The sequence below is a fragment of the Amyelois transitella genome, chromosome 18 (assembly GCF_032362555.1).
Source record: "Amyelois transitella isolate CPQ chromosome 18, ilAmyTran1.1, whole genome shotgun sequence".
NCBI lineage: Eukaryota > Metazoa > Arthropoda > Insecta > Lepidoptera > Pyralidae > Amyelois > Amyelois transitella.
This window is the reverse complement of record NC_083521.1, coordinates 7,553,006-7,572,253: the sequence shown is the minus strand read 5'-3', so window position 1 is coordinate 7,572,253 and position 19,248 is coordinate 7,553,006. Positions and strand designations below refer to the sequence as shown.

At 33.3% G+C, this 19,248-nt stretch overlaps 1 protein-coding gene across 1 annotated transcript in view; it reads right to left on the bottom strand.

The window, feature by feature from the left end:
• Positions 1-12,985, bottom strand: part of LOC106129794 (neurogenic locus notch homolog protein 2) — a 58,253-nt gene extending 45,268 nt beyond the window's left edge. Inside the window, exon 1 of the mRNA XM_060949401.1 lies at positions 12,846-12,985. The gene's annotated coding sequence lies outside the window, so the exon portion shown is untranslated. The remainder of the gene's footprint in view (positions 1-12,845) is intronic.
• Between the last annotated feature and the right edge of the window lie 6,263 nt (positions 12,986-19,248).

Here is a 19,248-nt window from a genome sequence, read left to right as displayed (position 1 = left end):
TTTCCGTATTCCGACCCACTGAGCTTACTTTTATTAGTTACGTTCAGAACAAAAGCATATTATTTCACATTTGCGTGTTTAAAACTGCATTTTATTTTAAATACTTTTTGACTACGATACATTAGATACTATGACTATGATACTTGACCACGATCCAGAAATACCGTACGTTTGGGTTTCATTGTGGTTTCACGTTCAAGCAACATAAACAACCAAATTAGTTACAATATGTATACGCCACGGAAATCTTAAAAATATGCTTCCGAATACTACCTACAAAATTAATAATTCGCTATTAAATAAGTAATTGGTAACGTAAGTTAGAACTTTATAAGATACAAAATCAACATCTATAATTTTACCAATAAAATTAGGTATAATATAATTGCGAATGCATCTTTGTTTGTTATCCATCATTTACTTAAAGACCAGGAGCGTAGCCAGGGAGCGCAACTTGTATCTTTATAAACATACCTAGATATATAAGGATCCCTTTAACAGTAATGTTTGTTGACGAACTAAAATAAATAACCGAAGCGAAAAGAAAATTGCTGAATTAAAAAATACTTTGTAGTAGTCAATGACCTTGAACTTAACAATTTTCGTGTTACTCACCCCTGTGAATTTTCCAAGTTCATTTATAAACAGAATTCCTGAAAGAATTATGAATAACTGAGTGAACGTAATTCAGTAATTTCAAGTTCAAAGAATTACGGGTCACGTTTTTTTTTCGAAAATTTAATGGCAGTGCCCTTCAGGGGAGCCTAGGGTCCGGAATGTACCTGAAAAGCTTCCATGTTGTTCTGATAGTGAACAAAAAATAGTGTGTGCCAACTGCATGCCTTCCCGTGCAGTTTGTAAAAATCATACATATGTACATATAATCACGTCCCTATTCCTTGCGGGGTATGCAGAGCTAACAATCTTGAATAGACTGATAGGCCACGTTCAGCTGTTTGGCTTAATTGAGATTCAAATAAGTAGTGACAGGTTACTAGCCCATAAAAAAGAATGCCAAGTTAATAAACCTATCCTTTAGTCGCCTTTTACGACATCCATGGGAACGAGATGGAGTGGTCCTATACCTACTTTTTTTTATTGGTGCCGGGTTTCACACACACAAATCAATCAAAAGAAAGGCTAATCTTGGGATTCTTCTTTTAGGTTAGGCGATGGGCTAGCAATAGCATCCTGTCACTATTTGTATCTGAATTCCACCATTAAACGTATCTACTAGATACTTTAAATCATTAAGAAATTAGCTGAATTTGGTCGCCCAATATTTTCTAGTATTAGTATTTTTTTTGTATTTATGATATCGAAAATACTGGGCGACTAAATACTCTCTACCCCGTAAGGAATAATGACGAGATTATATTATGTATGTATATACCTACATACCTGCAGGTATTATACTTCATTTACTGCAATTTGACATCTGTTACGTAAAGATTAAGGTTTGTAAAAGATAATTGATGTTCTACTTACTGTACCTCGTTTGTAGGTTGGCCATTTCACATCACACAGTTAGCGAGGACTGCTTGGCACAAATGCAACGTGATGATACCCAAGCACGCGAAAGGTCGAACGCGCCACAGTAGTAAATAGCAAAAACTAGAATACCAGTTCTTGTAAACTTTTTTTTTTTTATTCTACTAAATATGATCCATTATTAAGCCATACAGATGAACGCCGTTCATTCTTTTCAAAACTGTTGGTTTTTTTCCCGAAAGGTATAAAGACGTGATTAGGTATGTGATGAATGTAGAAAAACAGTTCTTATAGTAACAGATTTAAAGAAATAAGGATCAATGTAGCACTTAATGACGTCAACATAACATAAGTATAATTAAATCTATTATATTACCGTTTCTTAAGTGCAATAAAAAGGTTCTGTAGTTTAAAAGGACTTTAACTCTGTAAACTGACTTTTAAATTTAATAAAAATTAGAAATTAAACTTAATATTACCGCCTTGGCTTCAACTATTATGCCGCAGTTGCGTAGATTAGTTAGAAGTTGGCAGAAAAAGTTTTTATTTAATATCTTTAAGACGCATGGCACGTCGTCTTAAAAATATAAAAAATAAACATAAAAATTATTAAACATATGTCTATGAATCATAGATATTTACAAGTTCAGTCAATCCCATCTCTTCATAAAATACTTTTTCATGAATTAAAAATTTGGCATTGATTTAAAATTCACCTTCTGTCTGACATCAACTTGCTGTGCTCGCTGTGTGCTTTGGTAATGAGTTTTTTACTTTAGCTTGATTTCATTCGTAATTTGCTTTATAAATTAGGTGTCAGCTGCCATGGGAACGTGTGTTCATTTCATTATTATTAATTACTCAAATTACAAAACCTTCCATTGAGTAAAAAAAAATACTGTCGAAATAATAATTTTTTTTTGTACATTACGAAATATACCAACAGGTGAAATGGACTGGAACATCAAAAGTGTCACCTATTGTAAGCACTCAACAACCAATGCGCTTGCTTATGACGTCTATAAAATATATTATTACCTAAATTTTACCCCAAAATGTCGTAATTATGGAGACAACTTGTATTGATTTAATACGAATAAAATCTGTACTTTACTGGACATGATCCGGCTAGACCTTTCTGCATGTTACGCCGATGGTAATAAGGTTTAGCTGGGTTAATGCCCATCTCAACCTGTTTTATATCATCCTTCAGTGTACATTTAACAAGTTTCGGATAACCCGGTCATTTGGGGAAATTATATTTGGATTTTCCTCCTGAATGTCATGTTTTATGTTTAATACTGTCGTTTGTTTGTTATATTTTTGAACTTACACAGTTACAAGAAATAGTATCTACATAATTATAAAATAAATAAATCACTTGCAATGGCGGACTTATCCCATGAAGGAATCTCTTCTATTCAACCAATAAAGGAACTAAAAAATAATTATGTTTTATTATGTGTCGTTATTCACCCATAGCTTTTTAAACCACCTTTGTAACTAGCCATAGATTTAGTTCCAAAATAGGATATGAGGTATCACTTATAAATAACTTTTTTAAATATTATTCACTTTGATGAAGAGAGTGACAAATAAAATGAAAACTACAATAATAACTTAAATTTACCGAAATAACTGACATTTGGGTTAAATTGGCACATTCTTGGCACAATCTTGGCCCCAAGCGACCATAATATATGCATTGCAGATGATATTATCTATATGGTTATTGCAGTCCAACCCAGTTTGCCAAACGTAAATCTAAGTTATATGGATAAAAATAAAGAGAACACAGAATTGCCACTTTTATTAATACAAATACAAAATCAACCTCTTTCCCAGAGGGGTAAGCAGAGACTATCTTTCCACTTGCCACGAACCTTGCATACTTTTTTCGCTGCATCCACATTCATTACTCTCTTTTCAAACTCTTTAAAACTGATACATAAGTATAGATTAGCATGAAGCTTATTTAAATCGCGCTTTATTTTCGATGTATTAGAGTGATCTTATGGAATTATTTGACTAGAGCTTACAAATTACCTGTAGCTACATTTTCTTCAATCTTAAACCGTTGAGAACCAATAATTCGACTGTTGGTGAATGCAATTATGCAAAAGTTATTCTTCTAAGTTTTATTTATTACGTTCAAGTTCTATATTTACAAACATTGATTATAGCTAGCGGTTAACCATTAATTTAATAAGCGTTGAACCTAGTACCTATCATAGGTAACTCAGTTAACAGCAATACATATAAAGCAGTTAACCTACCCTGAATAAAATAAGTCTAGCTAATTTATACTTAGCGAACTAACGAAAACGCAATCTAAGCAGTGGTCCTTCCTATTTTCCATTGGTGCGCGGAAAATAAACATTTTTACTGAAAAAACAAAACGTAAATTCTATACGAATAATTAGTGTGAAAACGGCCCTAGTTTCCTTTGATCTTTGTAGGAGAACTCCTTAAAACAAGAAATGCTGCGTTGACAAGTTGAGTTCGCATCGTAGATAATGTGACATCCTTAGTAGTAACTAACCTGTTGGGAAATGTTACCTTGCAGGAAAAAATATAATATCCACGTTAAGGAAAAAGACTTATTTAGAGGTAACACAAGTATGTAAAAACATTTCCATCTGTAAGAACTTTTAATTTAGATCACGCAAAATTTTTGTTGTTGTACCTAATCATTAGCTTCAAAAAGAAAAGTATCTAGTTGGCTCTATCTACCCCGCATGGTATATAAACGTGATTATATGTATGTATGTATGTACGAATTTAAAATGTCATCATTCACCTTGATCATACCTGTTTTTCTAAAGGGTCAAGAGAAGCAATGGTTTATGTTTAAAAATACCAACCGTAACATGGCATGCGCGACGCCGTTTTTAACGCGCGATAAAACTTTCGCTGTTTCTGTTTTTGAAACGGTACAGCGAGTGTTTCGCGCGATAAAAACAGCTTCACGCATGACATGTTACCGGGGTAATCACATAAGTAATAGGTAACATCCAAAGATTTGAAATTTGACATGTTATTTGCTATGTTATCGTTCTTCACCAGACAGAGTCCCTCATACCTAATAAACATACAATATACAAATTCTAAAATATTTTCTTTTATATAAAATTGAGTGAACCCCTATCCTGTTATAAATACTAACGTATTTATATGCATACGAGATAGAATCCGTTTTAACCCAACTTCTGAATGATTCAGGTCTTAATCTGAATTGCCAATAAACGTTTCAAAGAGGATGAACTACACATGTTTAATGCACGACGTCTCCGTACCTTCCTTAAAATATATAAATAATCAAAGATATAACGTAGATTATTCCATGCCTTGTGGTTTCCGACACTTTAGAATGGCCCAGACAATTTCTTTTAAGTCTTTTGACCATAATCTTGGTTTGGATATCAATATTATGGGTTATTATTGGGTTCCTAACGCATATTGTATTTAGGTTACACATTCAGTTGCCTGAAAGTGCAGGTTTCCTTACAATGATTTCATACATCGTAAGATCATCGGTTTGCACTCCAAATACAAGGAGTACCTAAGTATATTAATTGTTTAGATTATTCGTAAGTAATGCTGATAAAATAATTGAAAGAATTAATATTGATGCCAACCTTCTGGGCACACTCCCGCAAGTGTGACTGTACAATTTTAAAATTCAATTTAATTTTTAAGTAGTTCTTAAAATATAAAAATATTGCTGTTAAAAAAAGAAAGGTCAAATCAAATATGTACACGATAGATAAATTCTGCTAATTTAGTAAAGCTGTTCTTCTCACTGAAAGCTTTTAAAGCTCTGCTCTGAAAATTGTGCTTTGAGTTGGCGCTCATTTGTGGTTTTAAATGGGACGTCGCATCTCCCCCCTTATGAATAAATGTAAAGAATCCATGAAGATACACACAGAGAAACATACTGTCATTTATTTTATTTATTTAAGTTTGTAACAAAGGTCGAGTAAGCTTATTGTGAGCTTAATGAGCTTAAATTATAAATACGAAAATAAGTTTATTTGTTTGTTGGTTACCATTTCACGGGCTATCTACTAAATTAATCTTCTTGAATATCACTTATAATATAATTTTGAGTCTGGATATGGACATAGGGTACCTTTTATTCTGGTAAAAACTATAGTTCCCGTGGGATTTGCGAAAAGGTTTTAATTGGTTGCTTTTTGTAGCTGGCGTAAAATTTTTTCTTTTTTTGTTGATGGCGTTAAATTAACTCGGGCGAAACTACGGCTTGAAGCTAGTAAATGTTAATTAAATAAATACTAAGGAAAATTGTTAGTTTTACCTAGGTATTCTCTAGCTCAATTCCTTGATAGGCTTGTATCGTTTCCTGACAATCCTTTATTATATAATTACGAACTTAAATTTTTAGAAGAAATAATAATAATTAAAGAAAATATATTACTTTACATATAGCAGTCAAGTCACTTGTCACTTTAAAAACTCCGTAGGCGCTTTCTTCCATAATATTTGTCAAGTGAAAACAACCCTATTAAACTTCTCCGCCTGGCTCGTGCATATTTTAGTAATTAACCCTTACTTCTGGAATACTTACATAAACTGATTCGTAACACCTTCTGTATAATAAATTCATTCATTGGTAGTTTAATTTAGAATAGCTTGTTTCCTTCATTATTTGAATTAATTTAAATAACGTTAAACGGGTAAGTGCAATTTTATATTTCGGTAATTTGCTATATTGTTGAAAATTTTATCAAACAGCGTACAGTGTGGTTCCCGGAGCGTTAGGATAGGACCATTCCATCTCTTCCCCATGGTTGTCGTAAAATGCCACAAAGAAATTGGTAATTAATTTTCGATTCTTTGTTTGGGCAGTAAGCATGCAATCTGTCACTATTTGAATTTCAATTTCATATTAAGCCGTGCAGCTGGCACGTGGCCTTTCAGTCTCTTCAATACTGTTGGCATCTTCCCCGCAAGGTACCTATATAGACTTGATTGTATGTATGTATGTATGTTATCAAACAAAAAAAATACAATTAAATTGGTTTTACAAATCACAAATCAATGAAATATTGATCGTGAAAAGTAATCGTGAACCTTTGCGATTTGAGCTTGTACTTCTACACAGACAGGTATGACAAAAGAATAACGAAACATTGCTGGAATACTTCAGCTAACTGAAGGCACAGAAACATGATGAATGGGAAGAAGACGAAGAAACAGCTATTTTCTGCGCAAACGATGCTTGTCCGCTGACGTGGCGTTTCGTACTTTGTCTACATTTTGATGGGTTTATTCTTAAAACGTGCTTTAAAAATGTGAAAATTCTCGTGTTTTTTTTTTATTTAGATACTAATACAATACAATATTTGTCGGAAACATGTTTGGCCTTTTTACACGACTGCCACAAAGGGTACTGTGTTTTTTAATGTTCTAAACATTAATAATTTTGAAATATACCTATTTATTAAAATCTATAAAATATATTTTATTACAAATTATTTATTACATTATATTGAAATTGAGTAACGGAGTATTGTACTAGTTGTTTTTCAATTAGTTTTCGCGTAATATGAGCGTGACCCAGTAATATTTGTGTATAACAATAAGTATAATGTAAAAGTATAGTAGTATAATCCAAGAAGTTAATATCTGCAAAATAGATGGTGCTTAAAATCGCAAGATCGTGACCTGACTTGGAATATTAAAACCATGCAATACCGCTGTGCACTTTAAAGAAATATAGTATAAAAATAAAAGCTATTACCTTTATGTTTCTTAAAACTGTTCGGTTTTCTTCAAATTAATAATTCAAAGTTGAACTGCGAAAAGAACAAAGGGAAATTACCAGTAATAATTACACCTGGGATGCAAAAGTAAGTTTATATTAAATACGATGGTCATTCAAAACATTTAATATTCAATTTCTTTGAGAATCTCTGCAGGTTACTAGTTATTAAAATAATTACTTTAAACTTTTATGCAAAATTATTCTTTGCTTATGTTCTACGAAGACTCACTTTTATAATTTTTTTTATCATGTCGCTAAATAACATGTATCAAAACAAGTTCTTAAAAAACATGAAAAAGTTTTTCTTGATAGTGGCAAAAATGTGCGTGACATTTCAAATGTTGCGGCTAGAATTTATATGGAAATGACATCACGGATACGGAAATCTTTTTATCTGTACTTGTACATCGTGAGACTGCAGTCATATATTAATGAATTTTTCTATAATATATGACTGCAGTCTCACGATTATGTTGCCGCACTTTTCGCACGCTTTCAGAATACCACCCGCAGCGCGTCGGAGGTGTGTCGGAAAAACGTATTGTGCCACCCTTTCACCCTTAAAAATGCTGAAACCAAAGTCAACACCTTTGTTAGGGCTAAGTGGTACGCCGCGGAAAAAATGATAAAAAAAGAATGAGTTTACAGAACTCATTGTTTTGTCTTCTTTGAGAAAAATTAAAAGAACTTTGCAGACCGGTTTACAGAAGGTTTTCACGGCACGTGCGACGAAGTTTTTATCGCGCGCAAAACTATCGCTGTTTCGCTTTTTATTATGACGTCAAACGGACAGCGATAGTTAATCGCACGATATATACGGCGGCGTCACGTTTGCGACACGCGGCGTGCCATACAGGGGATGTTATAGGGGGCGTCTACATTATATAAATTATCCTAGCGTATATTTAACAATTTCACGTATATTCTACGCAAAATTGTATATAAACCAAATTACTCGGCGACTGCTTAATGAAGAGGTACTTCAATAAAATTGAATTTTCTAATTGGAGTGCCAGCCGTATGCATGTCGAAAGGGAAATTAACTTAAAATTACCAGGTTCATGAATAAGCTACTTGAACTGAAAAATATTTTTATGATGAAATTTAACCGCTACTTATGTGCTTCCCTGTATTCCACACTTCTGTAAAAGTTCAAAATATCACGTTTCTTTTTATTTTGCTTTCGATGCAATGGTTAATGTAACCAACAAACAGAATTACTTTTGCATTTATTATATTAGTTTGAATACAAATAACTACAGAAAATCACGTGCTTTTTCGCAAAAGGGCAAAACTACATCTTTAGTACGGAAATTGACAAAGGGTCCTCTCCTCGTGGAAGCAGGCGAATACTAGTTTGTCATAAATAAAATTAAATGAATAAACATTTGTCATATTTTAAATATAAGGTGTCTGGTAGGCACCGTTCTCTATCACAAAAATAAAAAGAGTGTTTGTCCTGACCGTCCGTTGTGGAAATGAGTGAGAATTTTTAAATGCGGTTTTAACATAAAAACAGTCGTTCGTTTAAATGAGAAAAGCTTGTTTAATGCATTGCGGCAAAGGAATTGTTCAAAGTTATACCTATGCAGTGTAGTTTATAGATACATTTTCAGGAGCTCAATTCGACTGTAATTTTTTTTACACGATGAATGTTTGCAATAATGATGCCAAGGAACCATAAGTAACTTTTAAAAATAGAAAGAGCTTTTCAACATGACAACATACCTGCCTATTGTGCTTGTTAATTATTATGTAATATACTGAAGGGTTTCCGTAAAAACATAGTGTCATATTTTACTAATACCAATTTGTATGGGTATACCAATATGTACCGTTTAATTTCAATTTATTTTATTTTTTATTTTTTAAAACCTACATGAATACATTGTACAAGCAAACAATATAACAATCGAAAATTTACGCTGTATGTCCCTAATGACAATTTTTGTATGTTTGATTTGTAAAGCTATTTAGACATTTGCTTCGGGTACTTCAGGTAGCCATCATCTTTAGTAGATTGCAAAATTATAAAGTTCTTACTTAAAAATAAATTATGGGAATTATATTGACTTTTTTAAAATCTTTTATTTATAACTAATTGAAGCAAAAAAATAAAACAGTAAGTTGAAGAAATCCCATTTTAATGAAATTATCAGCGTGAAATCCAAGACAAGAAGATCATTTTACAAATTCCCACGTGGAACGAAGCCGTAGACGAAATTTCGTCCGCTGCTTTCATTAATGTTTATACAGGTTGATGTCATTAGGATATGATTTATTATAATTTATGTGTTGTTTTTCCCGTATTTATTTATTTTATTACGAATATAGATTCGTTCATAACTTTGCCAAACCATCACCTTGTATTATTTTAAGCAAGTCTTTAGATTTTTTATACATTACGCGTTGATACTCTATTTATATATACGTTTTATTTGAATTAAAATATGTCAGTAATAAAGTATATGAGTGAACTCATACATATATATAATCACGTCTTGTCCCTTGCAGGGTAGACAGAGCAGCACTAAATAAATGAGTGAACACAATAAAGTGAAAATATCTAAACATAGAATTTTTAAGCTATGGCCTTATTACAGATTACTGGTTACTAAGACCTTAAAACAGATTAAAACCAAACAACCTGTATATGTAGCGAAAATAATTGCGTTGAGAAATGTCCCCAGGGCCTCTTGTAAGTATTTCAAGATTGAATTAAGTAATAAAATATTAACTGATAAATTTTGTTTGTAATATGTACAGGTTCAGTGTATATTTTAGTTGACGAACAGCGGATATAAGTTATGTTATAACATAATTGGCATATATAGGATATGAGTCTTCAGATTCTTCATGGAATAACGTGACAAAATAATAACTTAGAATATAAGAGTTTTGTTTTTCCAGTGGAGTTATATAAAAGTTTTTAAATTCAGCTTTTAGAATGGAAATGAATAAACCAACTTCGTGACATTTACAATCCACTCAAAACTCCCAGGTGAAATGAGATCGACTAAGAACGGTAAAATACAAGTACGTGTACAAGTTTTCTTTGAAGATTTGAAACAATAAACTTCTATAATGATTGTAGAATATAATAGCATGTCAGTTGAGCTGAGTCCTGGAAGTAGGGGTGGACCGAAGAAGCCAGGAGGCTTATCGTAGCGAAAGATGATAAGTAGAAAGAGAGAAGTATTTTAAGACTAATTCCCACAAAGAAACAGACAAACATAAAAAAGAAAACATGATTTAAAATTATGAAAGGTGTTAGTAATTGTCTAAAAAAAACTAAGATCGCCATTAAGGCACAATTTTTAGGCCATGAATTTGATCTAATTATGGAACGGCAAATGAATTTATTAATAGTACTACTAATGAATGTGAATTACTTGTACACCTACAAAAGAACTCATGTTCTCGTGCAAATAAAAATGCTAATGCTTTAACAAGTCAGCTCATATAACAGACGAAACTCAATAATGAAAAAAGCGATAGAGAACAGCAATGTTGAAGATTTATATTAAACTAAGAAAACCATAAATATACACTAGTATGTATGTATGTAGTATGTACACATGTATATAATTTTTTTTAAGTTAAGGGTAGAGCCCATTTCAAATCATTAAAGAACTAATATAGGGATAAAAAATTTATAAAGTCGCTTTCAAAGGCATAACAATCTGTAATAATATTTTAAAATACAAATAAATCTTTACTAATTAGATAGTTTACATAACAGTTGCTTAGTCGAGTTATTGTGTACATGTACACGTACAAACGCCACCGTTCAATTACTATTAACTTTTTACCGAATCGACCGTTTTTTACTTTGAAGATTCAAATTTTTAAATAATTCTATCCTATTATTATAAAGAGAAAGGTTATATTTTGAAATTTACTCAAAGTTACTAAACTAATTTTGAAGATTTAGGACAGAGACAGACAAAACCCCAAGAGTAACAAAGGTTCCAGCTAAGCAAAAGCCTGTTTAACTTTAAATTTAAGACAGTGGGCCAAGACGAGCACTAGATCACTGTTTAGAACTGCAGCATCGAAAATTAGGATAGCCGAAATGATAGCCAATCTCCGACAGGAGACGGCACCAAAAGAATAAGCTATAAATTTAAACCTGACTGGTTTGAAACACTGTTAGTAGTACGAAAACATGGTTACTGAGAATTTATTTATCCTGACAAGGGTGGGTGTGCTATTTCTGATCGCATTGATATCAATATCAACTTAGGTGTTGCTAGCTATTAGGATGCAGTCGGCGCGCGATCTGCTCCTAACAATGTTCCTGAAATTCAATCTATTCTTTTAAGAAAGATCTCTATTCTATTACAGATTTTGTAAAATGAAATGCTTTTTGCACAAAATGGATATAAAATAAAACAAGTTCTTCTTTTAAGTATTACAGATATTACATATATGCAGAGGAATGTCGAAAAGCGGACCCGAGGCACCAGAGCATAATGATGGTGGAGATGATATATGAGAGAAATAGTTTTTCAAAAAATATATACATACGTATATATTTTTTGAAAAACTATTTCTATTGTATAATAGTGCCTTATTGCCTTACCCAGTGCTAAGTTACCTATCAAGGATCATCAAGGGTATAATAAACTAAGCTAAGCTATAAGTATATATTTTAGCTAAGTAACTTTATGTGTATAAAGTAAGCTAAGCTTTGACTAACAGAAATCTTACACTCACAGCATAATAATAAAATTTTGGAGACTTGAATTAAAATATTGTATCGATATTAAACCATCTAAATTACAACAAATTTCTGAAGAGACAGGGTCATAATTCTGTTTGTAAACCCTACTATTCTTAGTTTGTAACAGTCACATCTCATTAGGCATACTCCTTTTTGTTTAAGTCTTATAATCTTTATCTTATTTGATTCATGCTCCTTCTTTCGCCATTAAGAACATTTCAAAAATATCTATTTATTCTTAATCAATCTTAATCAATGCCCTAAACTGTTTTTATGGTATCATAAAATGCCTCATCATTCAATGAAATCCAGTTTAGAGCTTCGTAAACTTTCGCAAAAGCTTTTGTCGTACACTTACCTGGATTAACATACAATGAAATTTCTCTGACAGGGTGATTAATGGGTTTATTATTATACCGTGTTGCTTAACAACATTATAATGCAAGGTTTTACAAATGAGTGCATGCAGGTTTGACATTGAACATAATCAAAGCCAAACTATAACGAACACAAAGGTATTTTTACTGAGAAGTTCTGAATCAAACTCAATAAACCGTAAAGTAATATTAAACAGCAGTAATTGAACAGTAATTGAATCAAACCAACAAGGCATAACATCGCGAAACGTATTCGATCTCCCGCCAGACGTCTTACTTTCACATTTTTGCGTGGGCAGTAAAATGGCTCTCGCCTTTCGTCAACATTGAAATATTACCACATAAAAACTACCGATAATATTTACCATTCTCTCGACCGCAACACTAGAAAACGCTCATTCATGGAGTACGAAGCGCGCGAAAGGAATAAAATCAAATGAATAAATTTTTATATCAAACACACCTTCTTTTTGAACTTGGTCGCTCCAGATTTGCTAGTTGTATCCACAGTTTGTCCAACACAGATCACTATTCGCACAACACAGTCACTCGCGTCGTTGTTTTCGTAGTCGGTGTAAGGAGAACGCGTGCACCCTCCTCTGTGGTCTGTCGAAGACTGGCTACTGCTACTGGCTGCCTGCAGACTCGCGGCGTCACTCTTCGAATCAAGGCCATGCAAAACGCTGGTCCCATTTCCCAGTGGAAAGTGTTCGTATCCGCGATACGTGCCCCTTTCGGCCAGGTGTGGGAGAAAGCATCCAAAAACTGATCGTTCTGACTCATTCGAGATGATTTGCCCGGCCGAAAGTGACGGAACCGGTTTCGGTGGCGCCAAATCCGTAGAAAAAGAAAGGCTTGCCTTGGAATTGATGTAATCTAAGACATGGTAATGAATTCTCTGGACACTGAGCAGCTTTTTGTGAAATTGTAAATAAACCAAGAGATTATGGACATCAGTCTTAGGAAAAGTGGATTGTTTAGTATTGAAGAATATTTCATTGATTTTAATATCTTTAAATAGATCAGTTTGTACAGTAAAGAAGCATATAAAACTGTCCAAATAATTTGTAGAAAATACAAATTACGATCTTAAAAAAGTGTATTTAAACGAGTGGTACTTACACGTAATTGTAGGTACATCAATTCTAATAAGCTAACAAGAAAACATTCCGAATAAATAAATTTTTGAAATACTCGTAGAATTATCTGGGAGTGTTCATTTTTTTGGATAAATAACAGAGCACCACGTTGGGTGCCATTTATCACACCGCAGGTTCAGCCCGACCGGAAAGTCTTGTCGGAGGTCAAAATCAATTAATTGTTTTTTAACCAGAACGCACTTGAAACAAGTGCCTAACCTCTTAGAGTAATTGATCTAGTCCACCTTGCGCTACGAAAAATCAACCATGATTCTAATCATAGTCTGTTCACTTCACATCCCAGGAGCCCACTTCAACTTCAACTTCAGCACTCACTAAGTTATCCTTCTCGCTATCCTCTGGCGGCTTCTTGCTGGATCTCGTATCTACAGTTAAACCCAAGCTCGCTTAAAATTTGTAAAATTACTCTAAATAAAGGTTGTATTTCAATTAATGTTGGATTTTTTAATTATCTCTCATCACTCTTACCTGCGACATTTTACCCAATAGCCACATGATTTGAAAAATATAAAATGTACCTATTGTTAACGATAGAAAATGTAAATTTGAAAAGTCGGTAGGCTACGTAAAGAATTAAACTTTAGTACCGAGCGACGCCGTAAAGTGAAACTTTTGACACGATTTCTGATAACACCGACTGAGGACAAAGTCTGCGCTAACATTAAAGTTATTCCAGCATTTTATATTTAAGGGAAAGGCAAATAAACTTGGGATTCTTCTTGAAGGCGATGGGCTAGCAACGCGTCATTGTTCGAATCTAAATCCCATCACTAAGCCATAAACGTAGCCTCGTAGTCCTCGTTTTCAAGACTGTTGGCTCTGTCTGCCGCGTACGTAACCCCGACGTGATTGTATGTGTTGAAAATATCGAATATTCTGGGAAAGAAAAAAGTAAGAGGGAGATAAGGTTTATAAGCTACGATGACAAAAAAGTATCTAAACAAGTTATAAATAAGACACCACTTTATTAGTTGTACATCTTCACGAACTTGGTGCGGTGCGGTTCTCGGCAGTTAATTCAAAGTGTATATGACCTCCACAATCTTGCAGGGGAACCTAACTCTTATTGGATCATGCATTACAAATCCATTTGAATGAATGTGAAGGTTTTCTCATAATGTTTTACCCCAACATAAAATTTACTTGTAAGTATGGAAAGTAATCTGTAGATTCAGTGCTATCACCTTGAAATTAATTCATTCCAAAGTTTTATGCCTGGCACAGGCCTCTCTTTGTCAGGGTATTTGAAGCATTAATTATAGTTTTGGCAGCTTATGAGGTAATTGCTTGTATCACGCATTCTGCAACCAAAATATTATTTTTTTATTAGGTTTTATTTGCTATCTACAATTTAACTTTATAGACAAAGTTTCTATTATACAGTCCAAATAAATTATATGAAACAAATCCTACTTTACTTTTAAATAGCTGAGTTATAAAAAAAAGCTTCAAAGATAACTAAATAATATAAATAAAATTTACAGACAGATCATAAGAACCTTGAAAAGTCATTAGGAATAAAATATATAGGTACAATTTTTAAAAGAAACTAAAAAAAATAACGACCGCTAATGCAAAAATTCTGGCAAACGACCGGCAGTAAATTAAAAAGTTGTTAGCTTAGGCAGCCACCATAAACATGGTGCATTAGATCGATACTGGATTCACGAAATTATGGCCACAAGGTCTCCAAGACCCGAAGAAAGTAGCCTCAGATATCCGAAAATCCGAATACTCGTAATAAAAACAATCTATTGGCAAATTTTATAAGTATCACACTCTTGTAGGTATTACAAATAATCTTGATATAAAAATTATGTTACAACAAAGAAATGGTTGAAGATGTCATTTTATGCTGATTAGGTAATACTTTAATGAATATAATGCAAAAAAAAAATAACAATTAGGTTAAATTAGACCTTGTATACTGTTTGTACTCCGATGGAAACATACACGACTTGACAATTCATAAAGTATAACTTAACTATACAATCATTGATAACTTAACAGAGATTTTTTTCCATTTATATTTACATCGCTTATACTTTCCTCGTCCATTTGAAAGGGAATGAAAAAGTGATCCGTTCCCTGTGGACTTCATTTCCCCACAACAGGTGCGTCCCGAGACCCGACGGCTGACGATCAATTACTTTTGGTCAACCCGGATTTCATCCCGATAGGTATTTGGTGCCTACCCGATAGAGCGTCGATGGTCGAGCGGAAAACCGCGTCTGTGTACAGTCGTCTGCAGAGAAATATAGATTATATTTGTATTCAGGCGACGTCTGTGTACCTACATACGTGTTCAGTACATACATAACAGACGGAAAAAAAACACATTTTTAGCTTATTATAGTCATATATGGACCGCCACACAGATTGTTTGACAATATCTTTGAAGTACAGACATCGATCAGTTCCTTTTGACTCAATGGAATGAACTGGAATACTTCTTAACGGCAAATGAATAAGCTTAATTACATGAACCTTTTAATTTTAATCATTCGATTCCCAATTAAAGCCGAACGCGTTGCTAAGCGATTCCCCTCTACAATATCGATTTCGTACCTAATTGCTGCGAAGTTTGGACTAATATGATTTAGTATCATGACTTATTAAACAAGTTTCTCGGTAGTTAAATATTAGAAGCGTGACATTGATTTTAGAGATTAAGTGCAAAGTTTCGACAAAAACGACCAATTTCGAATGTCTTTAAAAAGGGCGTAAATCAGGAGTAATAGAGAGAGTCGAATATACATGAAAAGTATTAATATTAGTATTGCGTTTGGAGGAAGCAGGAGAGGACTGTAAGGATCGTAGCAAGCGGAAATCTATGGTCTTTCCCTACCCCGATGGGAAACAAGCATGATGGTATGTATGTATGAATCCAAATTAATAGATACGTAGGTGTATTTAGTTTATTTCAAGCTACAGCCTATAATGACAGCTAAGATACGTAATAAAACAATACCTACCTCAACATATAATTCTCAATTGCATTTTGTCTGTATGTGGGTACATCCGTATGAGTTTATTCTTTACTATGAGACTAGTATGACTTTGTAATAAATCGTGCTTATGAATATCGTCAACAAATCACATTGTATGCACGGCGCGTGAGTTGCATGAGCTGCGTACATAGATATAGAATATCAAGAAGTACACTACTCGAATCGTCAGTAGTTTTAGTTGTATTGTATACGAGTAAAAACCGGGCTGTGAAATATGAGACAATGTTTTACTGTAATATTTTCTTCTATTTTAATTTGACTGCGCGATTCCTTTGAATTTCGTAAAAAAATCCATACCTTTATTTTCTTTATTACCATGTGAACTTCTCGCTCCTCTTTCTTGGCCGGATAATAAGATTATTTTATGCATAGTATTTATAGCTACGTTTATATTCAAACAAAATAAAGCTCTAAAGGTACCAAATATCTACCACAGAAATATATGATCGAAGATTTTCTAGTATTTTCTAAAAACATTCCTGCTTTAAACATGACACACCTTCTGGACATAATATTTAATATAATTCTATGCTCTGCATCTATGCACCGGCGTGTCACAATAGTTCGTTTGACTTCTTGACGCTGAAGAAGGTCATTGACCTCGCCGAGACAAATGAGTCAGCGAAGAACGCAGACTCTAAAAGAACTTGCACAATGCATTTCTTTGTACTGTGTGAGAAACAATGAAGAAGTGTTTACCTAAGACATTTTTACTCCGGCCTACAATCTAGGTTGCTCTAGGTATTTGTTTAACAGGAAACAATAAGTTAAATAAAAATATAGGTTACGGACGCCCTAAGCTTTGTTCGCGTAAAAGTAAAAGTTTTTTACTTTTTATGCCAAATTAAAAGTGTAATCAAGAAATTGAACGAATCCGCAAATCTTTTTCAGATTTGATAAATCATCAATCAATGTTCTAAGCGATCCAACAATACTTTAAAATCTCTGATACCAAAAGTCACGGTGTAATTATGCACACATAGAGACTTCCTAATATTATAATTACTATTTCTATATTCCTTAGGACTTGTGTGAAAAAATATCTAGAAACTCCCGCGGGAAAGGAAACAAGACTTAATCTAGTAAGTTAATACTCGAACGCAACTTTTACAGAATTAAAGTTTAATTAAACAAAGAAAAGAACTTACCTACCAAAATTAGGTATTTTTTTGCAAGATTTGATTAGAGACAGACACCGGAGCTGAAAGAAAGCTAATTAAAAGCTGCTTTTAGCTTTTCTTTTCTGGAAAATGAATCGTTAGATTTAGGTATCAGAAGAATTAGTGATTTTAGTGAGAGTTTATGTGTCACTTATTAAAGAAACCAGCTTTCGCCCGCGGGTTCGCTCCGGTATAAATTGTAACATACATATATCAATGTGTTCATTCTGATGTACAGGTTATAAACTCCTGTAACGTTTAATTCAAATCCGTTTAACAGATTTTGCGTGAGAGACTTACAAACAAATTTACAATGAGAGTACACAAGAGGAAGGACAAATAACATAAATTAATTCTCTCATTCACTAGGTGAGAGCCTAAATGATCTAAACTCATACACTAATTAGCGCACGATTAATATAATTTTTTTTTCTCACTGTATGTATTTTCATTACTTCAGATTGCAAAATATTCCAGAAAATATGTCAATAAATTCTTACTCTTATCTTTAAACACAACCGACAAAATAATCCTGGCCTTTTTCGTTCCCTTAGCTGTTCAGTTAAGCCAACGATGTTCTTGTTATTTTGTTTTTGTGTATGTTAAAACACTATCAAACTGTTTTGTGCAAACATTTTCTTTCTTAGATATTTACGCTTTCAATTAAATATTTTTACTTGGAAATTAATGTAAAATATTTGACAATGAATTTAAAAAAGTTGAGAAGGAATTATCTAAGTTCGTAACAAAAATAATGTACCTACCTAGGTACAAAGTAAATACAATATATTTTTTTATCAAAATTAATTATAAGTGACATTTACTATTAAAAGAGAAAATATACTAAGAAGTATTGGAATAATTGATGAAATATATAATATAAATATCGCTGCCCACATGACTAGAAGATATTGTGGGCATGTTGAATATAATGTGTATAATTCTATTTACTAGAACCAAAAGATTTTTTTTTATTGAACTGCCAGTATCCTCAATATCCGACCAGCACTCATCCGATTTAAATATCGGCGTAATTCTCTAGTTCGACGTCAATGCCTCTACTATGAAATCTCATTTCGGAGAGTCGACATTGTCAGTCACATGTAAAGAAACTTACTTAAGTTTCTGCAAGCGAACTGAACATGTTGTTCGTCATGTTCCTACCAAGTCTATACTTTTTTATTGCCATCGAAGGGAAATCTTTTTTACGGACGACTCCCGGGTCTTCACCTGGGAGAGAGTGGAACTCCTAGCACCTCATGTGCCAGCCTATCCACTTAAACTCCTCCGTGCGCCCTTCTTGCTATTTTGAGGGTACTAGGAATCGGAGGCCAAGACCACGATGCCAAGTCTATACCCTGCACTGCACCCTTCGTAGCTATACTTCGGATTCGAATCCGCTGTCTAACTTTCCCTGTCCACTTTATCTGGTCTTCGACATCCTCAGCTTTAGGTCCATTGGTTCGCTTGATTTTCTTTCGCGACTAGTATTTCTACGTCTATCATAGGCAATACATAAAGATTTAAAATACATT